Raw genomic sequence first — 12,848 nt, 5'->3', positions numbered from 1 at the left:
GTCGATTTTTCTTTGACACACCTTTCAAAATTCTTACCTAATGTGTGTACTAATGTATGATGCCTTCTAATGTATGTGCTCCAAAACTGGAAAACACATAGCGGTCGAAACGTCCTTGGCTTCCCCAACTATTAAAACCCCAAAAAACTAATATTCATGTTACAGTGGTACTTACGCGAAAATACTCCCAGACAAGCAATTCCAAAAACCGCCACTAAACATATTATATTTTTCATAACTGCCGACTTTCGGCAGAACGGACAACTCTTGCTCCACACAGTTTAAAAGCCAGATGTCAATTGATTTTACATTTTGTTTTTCCTTGATTACTTCGAAAACATTACTTTCGGTGAGCCATCGTCGGCTGTTGAACACACACGCAAATTGACGGCTTCAGTTGACGGCTTTTAATTACCACTACCAATAGTATATGCAAACTACTCTCTTTTATTTGTAAGAATGTCGAATTTTCGGGGCGAGGCTGAGCGTCCTTCATTTTTTTTTTTTGCGATTTGATGTTTGTGCCTGAAAATGCACTTGCAGTTGTGTGGTTGGACTACAAAGTGATTGTTCTTAAGTGTATCATCCAAGTCATCACGAAAAACAAATAAGCCAAATAAAAACGTTGTTGTCAACTAACCGGATATATTCTAAAATTTTGCTTAATACAGCCTAAATGTTCCTATAAAAAGGGTATTCAGTTTATAAAAGACATGAGTGTGAACTCAAACTGCTATTTTCTCAAAACTATTAAAAACAGAAATGGTCGAACCGATTCGTGCGTGCTTCGTCTAGAGAGAAAACATTTTCGTGAAATTCCAAAGGGTTTATTACTAAAAGATTCTTTGCTGCTGGTCATTTACAATTTTCAAGGAGAAATCCGTTGGTCCCTAGTTTCTACAGATGGTGAGCTAGAACTCCCGAATGGGCAATTCCATCCGGATCCAGATCAGCGTGCCAAATTCTCTCAAATTTATTGAGATAGATTTGGGGTAAAACTAAGAGGAAAGGCATAAAAAATATTGTCGAAAAACATCGATTTTTTATTCAATAAACCCATTTTTTTTTTTACAGAATACCCAAGTTTAGTTTAATACCCAGCCAAACGACTCTAGCAGCTGCGAACACCTGCAATAATGTCCGCCTTCTCAGTCTCTATTTCAACTTAACGGAAATTCCGCTTAGCTCGTTTCACAAATGCCACACTATGGAAATTGCACTCTGTGTGTTTGTCTGGCCATATCGACACTATATTCGAGAAAATTAATTCTCAGATATACAAGTTAAACGCGACGACGCACAGTGAAAAGCGTGGGGGATGACTTGTCAATGGGACGCTTTTAACCAACCTCTATAGACACCAATAACAATAGAGAAATGTTCGTCTTCTGGTGGACGAACAAAAGAAGCTGATGAGAGGTCTTTTGTTTTCGTCCATCAACATGGCTGCCATGACGTCAAGTGAAAACGTCCAATCAACCGTGGTTCTATACAGAGCTCTGTGATAATTTGTGCGATTGGAGGGGCAATGTTACGGCGTTCGTAACGATTTTTGGTCGAAACTTGCGAAAGTCCATTAGTAAACACATTGATCTCATGAAAATCGCTTCTACATCACTTTTTCACGTTTTCAAGTGAAACAGGAACAGGGGCGGATCCAGGAGGGAGAGAGGAAAACCGGACAACCCACAGAAAAACCTCTCGGAGCCGAGTAAAGAGAGATATGTCCAGAAATGTACACAATTGCAAGAATAACAAAGATGACAAAACATTTGTTATGTGTTAACGAAAATAACAAATACAGTCGCAAAAATAACAAATGAAGCAAACGACAGCAGTAAGAATAACAATTCTTTAAGGCAGAAAAGAGAAGGGGGCCCCCACAAACATAACAAAAATAAGGAAAATAACAAATTTAGAGAAAATAACATATCAAGCAAGAGATACCAAAAAGAATAACAATTCTTCAAGGCAGACAAGGGAAGGGGGGCCCACAAATATAACAAAAATAACGAAAATAACAAATTTGGCGAAAAAATCATGACGTAGCCGTGGTTGTTGCCAAAACTCACTAATAAGTGGTCTACCTTAACGTCAAACGTATCGAACTTTGGGTTTGAAGTTTGGTTTAATAGTCTAGTGAGAGACAACAGCTTAAATTGTCTAGATAAGTGCGAGCATCACTTCTCCATTTCGTCTGTAACCCGCACGTCAAATATAAATCTACTTTCCTGCACATCATTGTGTTATTGGCGTTCTTTTCAGGTTATTGTCCTAAAGCTAGATTATTGTTAACTCCTTTTGTCCATTGTTTTAGTTTGTGCCCGAATGACCAAACTTGGCTAATGAATGAGAAATCCTCAACAGAAGTTGCTTGGAGAACTATCAACTCACCTAAACAACGACATCTGGTAAGAAACTCCAGCCCACACCGCAGCGCATGGTTTGTCCTTGACAAAACTCTGTAGTTGTTATTGTCTTAACCTGTCACGAGAGAAAATTGAACTCAATTTTCCATTTCCTCCTTTTCAAAGTGAGTCTCAGTGCTAAGTTTTTGTGATATAGTACCGGTAAGGTAGCCGGTCAAGGCGCCCGAAAGTCATCTCACCCGAAGTCAAGTAGCCCGGAACCAGAGTCTTGTTGCCCGAAATTCATAGTCATGACGCCCGAAATTTTATCGGGTGTATAAATTTGAAGAAAAGCGACAACTTAAGTAAATCGTAAAATGTTGTGTCCGCTAACCTATGCAAATATGAAGTTAAACAAAGACTCAAAATATCGCTGTTCATTTCAGCGTTGTTCGTTGCTATGAACTGAACTGTTCATTCTACAGTAAGGACCACTCTCAGTTATAAGAATTTTTCACACATATCAGTAAAATACAGCGTTTTTTGTTGTTTATTGTTAACCACGCGAACAAAGCTTGTTAGCATCATTCTCCTTAGGATCAGACGTGGCATAAATTACCGCGAGTTGTTCCTTGTTTCCTCAGTCGGTGGCATGTAAATTTTGATTCGGTTAACCATATATAAAGAGGGTAAATTAAAAACGGCCACCTCATTCTGAGATAATCAGCCAGCTGAAACACGAGATCGTTACGCGTACACCAAAGAATTACACAGTGAGCCTTTATCCCTGTATCGAGTGCGGAAGTGAAGTTCGACCACGCCAGCAAGCCGTTCAGTGCGATGATTGCGGCTTTTGGCAGCATCGTATCTTCGGGACTGGTATCGGCCAAACCACCTACCGTTTGGCAGTAGTCAGAGGAAGAATGGATTGGTTGTGCGTTGCATGTTCTCTTGCGTCATCGAACCCAAGTGACCAGGACCCCGCTACTGAGAGCAACAAGAATTTTTGGGTTTCACATGACGTCACGGCGGCCATGTTGGTGTCCCCAAACAATAAAATGGCGGCCATGTTGGTGTCCTGATCCAATCCTCCGGGAATTGAAAGCTATTATTATGCTAACGTCTTCCGACCTTTGTTTTCGTTGACAAACATGGCTGTTGATCACGTGAGTGAAACCCAAGAATAGAATTCGCCCAAGATAAGAAAAGTTTAAGTCCACTGTTTGTCCCTTATTTTGAAACAAAAACTTAACCTATCGAAGGCCCAGTCTTATCTTAAACGTTTTTTTTCCCTTAAACGAGTTAACGATAAAAATGAGGTTTATTTTTGCTTTGCAGACCTTTCCCCAGAGTATCCGCCTCCTAGCAACATGGTACATCGATGGAACATTCAAACTCGTCCGCCAGCCATTTACCCAACTGTTGACAGTGAATGCATTCGTCTGGTCCGATCCGGTGATGCTGCCAAACAAGTGCACCTTGTATATGTATTGATGTCGTCTCCCAAAAAGAAAGATTACAAGAGGGTGAGTTATTCAATATATACTTATGTAGGGAAACACTAAAACTAATATTACGGCGACTTGACCGTTTTTCCGATGAAAATGAAAAGAATTTGCACCACAGTATAGGTGTTGAGAGCAATTTTGTCAAACTTCCACGAGAGCCATCCGTTCAAAATATCGTCCTTGAGTTCTAGCGAGCAATCTGGCCCGCGGCTAGAGAAGTTCTGCCCGGAGTACAAATTTTAGGATGTTCCTTTTAATTGGAAGCAAGCAATCTGGAGAAAGGTTAGCAGCCAAAAAATAATACCCACCTGTTATGCTAAACTACCCACTTGTGCCGAAACTTATTCGGAAACTCCTGAGCCCATGACCTCTGCGATGCCAGTGCAATGCTCTACCAACTGAGCTATGAGGCCACTCAGTTGAACTGTTTGTCAGCAGCTTTGAAAGGAGAATATTGGACATTAATATACAAAAGAAACCAGCAAATTCAGTATTTTGCACGAAAGACCTGAGATACGTCCCCATTTAAGATTCCTCCACATAGCTCTGTCCTTAGCCTTCTGCTGCCAGGAACTCCTGTCTGTGTCCAACCTCTCCAAGTTTCTTTTTACAGTGTCTTTAAATCTGAGCCTTGGTCTATCCTGATTGCGTTTGCCCTCGCATAACTGTGATTAGAGTAACTGCCGAGGGAGACGCTGGTGGTCCATCCTCTCAACATGTCTGAGCCAACTCATGTTCATCCGTCTTAGCATGTCCTCCATTAATGGTAGACAGCTCGTTTCAACACTTCTATGTTGGTTATCTTGTCTTTCCATGAGATGTTCATTATGGCTCGAAGGTGTCTCATCATGTACGCGTGGAGTTCCTTCACCTGCACTCTGTAGACAGTCCAAGTTTCAGCACCATACAATAGAGTAGCCAGTACTATCGCTCTGTACACTTTGCATTTCACACGGATAGACACATGTCGATTGTTCCACAGTCTCTCCCTGAAGTTTCCAAACACAGTACTCGCTCTTCTCGTTATGAGAGATAGTTCATATTCCAGCCTGGCATTCTCTGATACAGTACTCTCCAAGTACTTGATAGTCTTGCACTTGACAAGTGGCTCTGTACCAATGCTAATCTCTTCTGGTAGTGATGTTGATGACTGGAACTTTGGTGGTTGATGAAGGCACTTTGTCTTCTTGATGTTGATTTGGAGGCTGAATTGATTAGCTGCTCTTGCGAATTTCTCCACTAAAGATTGCATATCTTCCACACTATGTTCAACTAGAACACTGTCGTCGGCAAAGAGCATTTATCTTACTATCTTTATCGATGTCTTACTCTTGGCTTTAAACTGTGCCACATTGAACAAGTCTGCTTCTTTCCTTGTTTGAATGTATACACCTTCTGAAAATTCTTTGAAGGCCACCTCAAGCATGGCTGCCAGATATAGCGAGAAGAGTGTAGGTGCCAGCATACACCCTTGTTTTACCCCGTTGCTTACTGAAAAGTCTTTAGATACTGAACCACTCATTGCCACGTTTGCCTGCATACCTGTATGGAGTGCCTCGATCAGGCTGACAAACCTCTCTGTGCAACCATATTTCTAGAGTATCTGCCATAGTCCTTGTCGCGAAACAGTATCGAAGGATTTACTGAAGGCTATGAAGACTACATAAAGTTCGATACACTTTTCTTGAACCTGTTTCAAGCAGAAAATCATGTCCATTGTGCTTTTTCCACCTCTAAAGCCGCGCTGGGTTTCCGGTAGTACATTCTGCGAGGTGTGTTCGCTGAGTCTGTTAAGTCGTACACGTGAGAGAATCTTACCAACAGTGGCTACTAGTGATATACCTTGGTAATTTCCACAATCCTTCCTGTCACCTTTCTTGAACAAAGGCACAATACTTGCATCCTTCCAGTCTTGGGGTACTTTCTGGACATCCCATATTTCTTGGATGAGCTTGCGCAGGCAGTTGGTAAGCTGAACACCACCAAATTTCCACACTTCTGCTGGAATTCCACTCATTCCTGGAGCTTTACCATCCTCTGTTGTCGTGATAGCTGACATAAGTTCATCAAAATTTGGTGGTTCATCCAGACTTGATACAACTGGTCGCTGCACTAGAGCTTCTTTAGCCTCTTCAGAGAGATCTCCTGGGTAGTTTAGTTGTTACACTGTAGGTTTTCCTGTCTAGGTGTATTCCTGAATCCTCGCTTCTAGTAGTCTCTTTAGGTGTTCATCAAGCTAATCTCGATGTTTCCTCTCATGGTAGGCTAATACATCACTCGCAGTCTGATGCACCGTATCCTTCAGTGTTGCCCATTTCTCTTCTATGGCATCCTCTTAGTTGTTGCTGTCCCAGTCTTTCAGGGTTTCATCCATTTCCTGTGTAAGTTCTTCCCTCTTCTTTTGGCCTTTCAGTGCACTAGTGTTTAGCTTCCGTGGTGGCTTCGCACCCGTCTTGCAGTGCTGTTTTCGTGTTTAAATAAAGTCTACGAGTCCTCAGCTTCTACGATCGCTATTAATGATCAACTGTAAGGTTCGAAGTGAAAACGAAGGAGCGGTTAGTAAATGATCAGGGGCTAGTTTTGTTTGCTCAGTTGTGTTGCGGTAAGAGATGCGTAACTGTAGGCTGAGCGTGTTGCTAACAGAAGATCATATGCAAATTTCCTGGTTTGAGAATAAACCTTTTGAAAAAGCTTCTTTGCTTACAAGTTTTTTTATGATTGTGGCGTGATTAAAGGAAGTTTTGCGCGGACTAAAACATCCTTGAGTCATTTTTCCTTCCTGTAAGATACAATCGGTGGCTGTTAAAAAGATATTTGCAAGTGTAGGTTGCTGTTGGATGACGTGCCAGTGTTTCATGAGAATCTTTTTGAAATTCGGTGTAGCCGAGGGATAAGTGATAACAGACTTTAAAATTTCTTTCGTCTTCTCTGTTTTGTTACGAAGAGCCTCTGTTCTGTCGGAGAACTGAACTTCAGTCAGGATTTTATGAACGAGCGTTGTGGGATAGCCTCTGTTGCAGAGTCTTCGTTCAAAGTCTCGTTTGTGTTTGTAAAAGTTCTCCTTAACTGAGTTGGTTCTTAACAGACGTAATGCTTCTCCTTTGGTACAACCCTTTTTCGTATTGAAAGGGAGGCAGGATGAGAAGTGTGTAAACTGAGAAGTTTCAATGGGCTTAAAGTGGGTTTGTGAATCGACAATTCCAAGAGATGAAAGGCGAGGTCCTTTGAATACCTACGGTTCAACTCTGTTTTTATTCACATTCACTGGCCTTGGTCTGGCTTTGTTGGCAACCTGGTTTCTGGAAGCCTGGAAACTGTGCTGTTTCGGGTACAGGTTCTGTAGTAGCAGCTGGGCTTTTGATGGCCGGCCTGGTTGTCTGCAGCTGAATTTATTTCCTGCTGTTTGTCAAGTTTTAGGTGCAATACCGGTTTCGGAACCAAACAATTGGATCATTCGTCAGTTGGGAGTAGCTTTTGTTTTCGTTGACAAACATGGCTGTTGATCACGTGAGTGAAACCCAAGAATAGAATTCGCCCAAGGTAAGAAAAGTTTAAGTCCACTGTTTGTCCCTTATTTTGAAACAAGAACTTAACCTTTCGAAGGCCCAGTCTTATCTTGAACGTTTTTTCCCTTAAACGAGTTAACGATAAAAATGAGGTTTATTTTTGCTTTGCAGATCTTTCTCCAGAGTATCCGCCTCCTAGCAACATCAGCCAGCCAATGGATAATTTCTCCGGTGAGTATTAAACTTCGGTGAGCATTAAACTTAACTCCGGTGAGTATTAAACTTAAACTTTACTCCTTCTCCGCCCATGAATAATTCATGAGTAATTCAGTAGTAAACTCAACCAGCTAAGCTAGCTTTAAAACTTACCTCCTCCACGGGTGCTTCCACCATCAGTATATATCAGTACAGTTGTAGAATGCTCGACCGTAAGAAGCTTATTTAACGTTAACTAGAACATTTCTACCTAGATGAGTTGGTGCCGATGAATTTTTACTGATATGTGCTTTTCTACTCTTGTTTTAGAAATCACCCCTGATAATCTGCAGCACGATGAACAAGAATCACAACAATCAACGATCAACGAGAGTTACTCAGGTAAACCTTGATTACTTCAGTAAACCTCTAAATTTTCTTACAGATCGACTGAAGTTGATGGCAGACTCTGTCTTTCTTTAAAAAAGGAAAACAAATTAGCCGTCGTCGTTCTATTTTTCATTTTTTTTGCGATCGGGGGAAGGCTTAACCTAAAGAATATTCCAAGCAGTCGTTCTTCGACTAGTAACACAAGTATTTATTGGTGTTGTTTATTGAGACACTACTCCTTTTTTGCTTCAGGTGACCCCGTACCCCTACCAACTGTATTAGAAGAAGAGCAGAGCAGTTGACCTACCGAATAATAGATGATGGGACCATCCATCGAAAAGAGAAGCTGATTGACTCAAGGGGCTTCGCCAACAATGTAAAGGAGCACGGGAAAAAGACCACCTATTGGCAATGTACGATGCGCCCGAAAGGGAATTACTGCAGAGCTACTGTGAAAGAAAGAAGTGGACAATTTGTGATGGGAAAACAGTTCCACAACCACCAAGATTCTCGCTGCTGTAAAGGAGCAGGCGCTGCACGTTGTTTTCAAGCCGGCCTCTGCAATCATCGAAGAGGTGAGTATGCCAAACAAATAACCTATTTAAAATTCGGAAGATGAATCTTACGTTGTGTTTTTTTTTATTTCTTTCTTTCTTTCTTTCTTTCTTTCTTTCTTTATATGTCATTTGCAGGGCAGCTCGAACTTCTTTCAAAAGCTAAAACATGGTACATCGACGGAACATTCAAACTCCTCCGCCAGCCATTTACCCAACTATTGACAGTGTATGCATTCGTCTGGTCCGGTGATGCTGCCAAAGAAGTGCCCCTTGTATATGTATTGCTGTCGTCTCTCAAAAAGAAAGATTACAAGAAGGTGAGTTATTCAATGTATACTTATGTAGGGAAACACTAAAACTAATATTACAGCGACTTGACCGTTTTTCCGATGAAAATGAAAAGAGTTTGCTCCATAGTACAGGTGTTGAGAGCAATTTTGTCAAACTTCCACGAGAGCCATCCGTTCAAAAGATCGTCCTTGAGTTCGAGCGAGCAATCTGGCCCGCGGCTAGAGACGTTCTGCCCGGAGTACAAATTTCAGGATGTTCCTTTTAATTGGAACCAAGCAATCTGGAGAAAGGTTAGGAGCCAAAAAATAATACCCACCTGTTATGCTAAACTACCCACTTGTGCCGAAATTTATTCGAAAACCCTTGAACCCATGACCTCTGCGATGCCAGTGCGATGCTCTACCAACTGAGCTATGAGCAGCTTTATAAGGAGAATATTGGGCATTAATATGCAAAAGAAACCAGCACATTCAGTATTTTGCACGAAAGACCTGAGATACGTCCCCAACCCCATGGATAGCCATGGTCTGGTGGGTTTTTTGCAGGTCGTCATTCCAATAGATAGAACATGACTGATTTCAAACTCTCTTTAACAAAAAGTATGAATAAATATTGAAATTAACAATTTGTCTTGTTGTGAGGCAGTACCAATGCCTCCTGTCACCTTTCTTGAACAAACGCACAATACTTGCATCCTTCCAGTCTTGGGGTACTTTCTGGGCATCCCATATCTCTTGGATGAGCTTGCGCAGGCAGTTGGTAAACTGAACACCACCAAATTTCCACACTTCTGCTGGAATTCCACCCATTCCTGGAGCTTTACCATCCTGTGTTGTCGTGATAGCTGGCATTAGTTCATCAAAATTTGGTGGTTCATCCAGACTTGATACAACTGGTCGCTGCACTAGAGCTTCTTTAGCCTCTTCAGAGAGATCTCCTGGGTAGTTTAGTTGTTACACTGTAGGTCTTCCTGTCTAGCTGTATTCCTGAATCCTCGCTTCTAGTAGGCTCTTCAGGTTTTCATCATGCTCATCAAGCTAATCTTGATGTTTCCTTTCATGGTAGCCTAATACATCACTTGCAGTCTGATACACCGTATCCTTCAGTGTTGCCCATTTCTCTTCTATGGCATTCTCTGAGTTGTTGCTGTCCCAGTCTTTCAAGTTTTTATCCATTTCCTTTGTAAGTTCTTCCTACTTTTTTTGGCCATTCAGTGCACTAGTGTTTAGCTTCCGTGGTGGCTTCGCACCCGTTTGGCAGTGCTGTATTCGTCTGCAAATCCTTAATCTAGATCTCATCATAACATGATCAGTTCCACAGTCCGCGCCTCTCATTGCTCTGGTGTCCAATACTTCCCTTCTGTCCCTCTGCCTGACTGTGATATAGTCCAATAAGTGCCAATGCTTGGATCTTGGATGCATCCATGTCTTCTTGTGTAGGTGCTGGTTATCACAAGGTTGTACTATGAACATATTGCAAGTAGAAGCTCTCCATTTGCATTGGAGCAAGGAGCAAGGATAGAACAGTAAGTTAGTGCGCGGCCTTGGTGCAAGAGGTCCTGAGTTCGAATCCCGGATTTCGCATCCTTGTTTCGACTTCTTTCCTTTCCGTGTAGCTAAGTAGCTTTAAATACCCGTAAAACGGAGCACTGATGGAGAGGGGGGAGTAAAATGAGCGCACCGTCGACCTCAGGTTTGTCAGTTGAATTACTGTTACGAGTTATCGACGTTAAATATGGTTACTTTACATTACTTTTACTTTGCCTGCCTACTCCATGACTGCCTAGCACTCCTTTTCATTTCTCGGTGTCCGAACCAATCCTCCCAAAGACCGAAAAGTTATACAGGTTCGGGTCCTACGGCTTTCTGAGGCAGCAATCCTCTTCTTCTCCCTTTTTTTCTTGATTCGGATGCTTTAGATTTGGCACCAATAGGAAATGTCGCTTTATATTTAGCCATCACCCTATCCAGGTCTTCTACAAGATGCAGAACGTTAAGCGATTGTTTGCCACTGGGAGGAGGGTCGACAGCAAAGAGGTGCAGAAACTGTGCGACGACTTTTTGATTGACGTGAATGCACCAAAAATTCCTTGCAATGAAAGCAAAAAAACGGGCAACGGAAAGGAACAAACTTCCAGACATTAATTGGTCCGACGAGGTTGAAGTCAACTCGCTGTCTGCAAGTAAACTGAAACTCTACCTAAAGGAACACGGTTTATCCGTCAGCGGAGGGAAAGCAGCACTCGTAGCTCGTGTTCTAAGTGCTGGGGAAGCTCAAGGTAAAGAAAACCCGGATAATGGACAATCAGACGATTCGGAAATTGACGATAATGAAGAGCAAAGTTTCGAGGTGCGCTTCATCCCTGACGACGCAGTGGAATGCGTTGCAGTACGGTGAATAAAGGTACGGGTTAGAGAGGGGGGAGGCGGGGGGGGGGGGGGGGCACATCATAATTTTGAGAGAACGGGAGGGAGGGTCAGAGCTAATCTTGACGCTGCTGGAGGAGGGACGTATCTAATTTTTCCTTTGGTGAAGCTCATTTTAGGACTCCCCCCCCCCCCCCTTCCTGATAATTATTGCACAGTCCCTTAGAAAATATGATTAGCACCAAATGAAAGCTCGCCTTTTAACAAGGAGTTAAAACGAGTGCATGGCCGCGCACTAAGATATGGTTTTTTTCAACATATCTTGTTTAAGCTCTTATACAAAAATCTTGTTATTCTTTCATAAATTCAACATGCGTTTTAATGGGCAAGGTTTTATCGGTTAAGGGAACAAAACATCTTGAGGGATTAGGGATCCCTCTGCGGGTGCTGCGACGCCATGGAGGAGCTTTCTGAATGACGACGGCGGCGGCAACCATTACACCATTTTATTATATGGCTCTGTCTCACGACGACCGGGAACTACAAAATTCACGAATTTGATCGGCTAAAATCGATATTGACCGCGGTCTAGATTTTCCCATCTAGACCGGCGCCTAGACCGGTAATGTTTTGCGGTGAAAAGATGCAAACTAAAATGCAAAAATATTGAGTATTTTCTTCTAGCAATATTTATTTATGGAAGTGCCAAACAGCATGATGACAAAAGAGAGGATGGCGAGCAAACTTTGACAGAATTAAGTTCAGCTCATCGCCACTCATCGCCGTTCGCAAGCAAAATGTCAGTTAGTACAAACCAGTTACATTAAACGAATTAAATTGCTCTTGTTTGCCATATAATAAACATCTTATTAACCCAGCTTAGTCAGTCTGTATGACTGACCTCGGTCGTGTGTACAGACCTCACTGCGTTTGGTCTGTACTCACGACCTCGGTCAAGATTCTCCCATACAGACCTCCTGCTCGGTTAATAAGAGCTAACTAAAACATATTCAGTTGTGACAGGGTTGGTTTCTCGTATAAGGGAATTTAAGATCTACGACGCTAATGTACATTTTTAAACTCTTGCCTTGTTATTCCAGATCGCTCAACTTCTACGATTAATTCGAAGCATCCAGGAATTAAACGGAGATGACACTGGGAAGTCGCAATGGTAATTGCACAGGATCCCGTTACCCGAAGCTTCCATACGTATTGTACCTTTGAGTCAACCCTGTCCCGAGGGAATCTTTCTATTTTTAGAACTAATATATTTTGACGTATGTGACTGAGAACATACGTGAAGTGGCTTACATACATCACATACGTATGTGACGTAATAAATGGCTGACTATTGGTCTCTTATGATTGGCTATTGTGAAAACACCCACTAAAGCCCCCCTTGGAGGTTTTTCTAAAAATAAAAAGATACGGGAAAGGGTTGACTTAGAGTGTAAATATGGAAGATGGAGGCTCCGGGTAATGGGCCCCTGTCGGGTAAAAATAACCTACACACTACTCGCAAAGAGTAGAGCATGAAGTTCCTGGTGTTGTGGCCTGTCCTATGTGATGTATCATGGTAGGGAAGGTAAATTCTCGATGATATAAACGAAATCAAGCTACTCTAAAATCCGAAGGTTAATTAAAGATATGATGACGATGGCTCGCTTCCCGCCAATGTACCCCGGGT

At 42.1% G+C, this 12,848-nt stretch overlaps 1 protein-coding gene across 1 annotated transcript in view; it reads right to left on the bottom strand.

Annotated features, from left to right (window-relative positions):
- LOC138046621 (uncharacterized) overlaps nucleotides 1–190 on the bottom strand; it is a 19,246-nt gene extending 19,056 nt beyond the window's left edge. The window contains exon 1 of the mRNA XM_068893225.1: nucleotides 176–190. The gene's annotated coding sequence lies outside the window, so the exon portion shown is untranslated. The remainder of the gene's footprint in view (nucleotides 1–175) is intronic.
- Nucleotides 191–12,848: the final 12,658 nt, after the last annotated feature.

This window comes from Montipora capricornis, chromosome 4 (genome assembly GCF_036669925.1).
Source record: "Montipora capricornis isolate CH-2021 chromosome 4, ASM3666992v2, whole genome shotgun sequence".
Taxonomy (NCBI): domain Eukaryota; kingdom Metazoa; phylum Cnidaria; class Anthozoa; order Scleractinia; family Acroporidae; genus Montipora; species Montipora capricornis.
The sequence above is the reverse complement of the archived record's forward strand: the minus strand, read 5'-3'. Positions and strand labels throughout refer to the sequence as shown.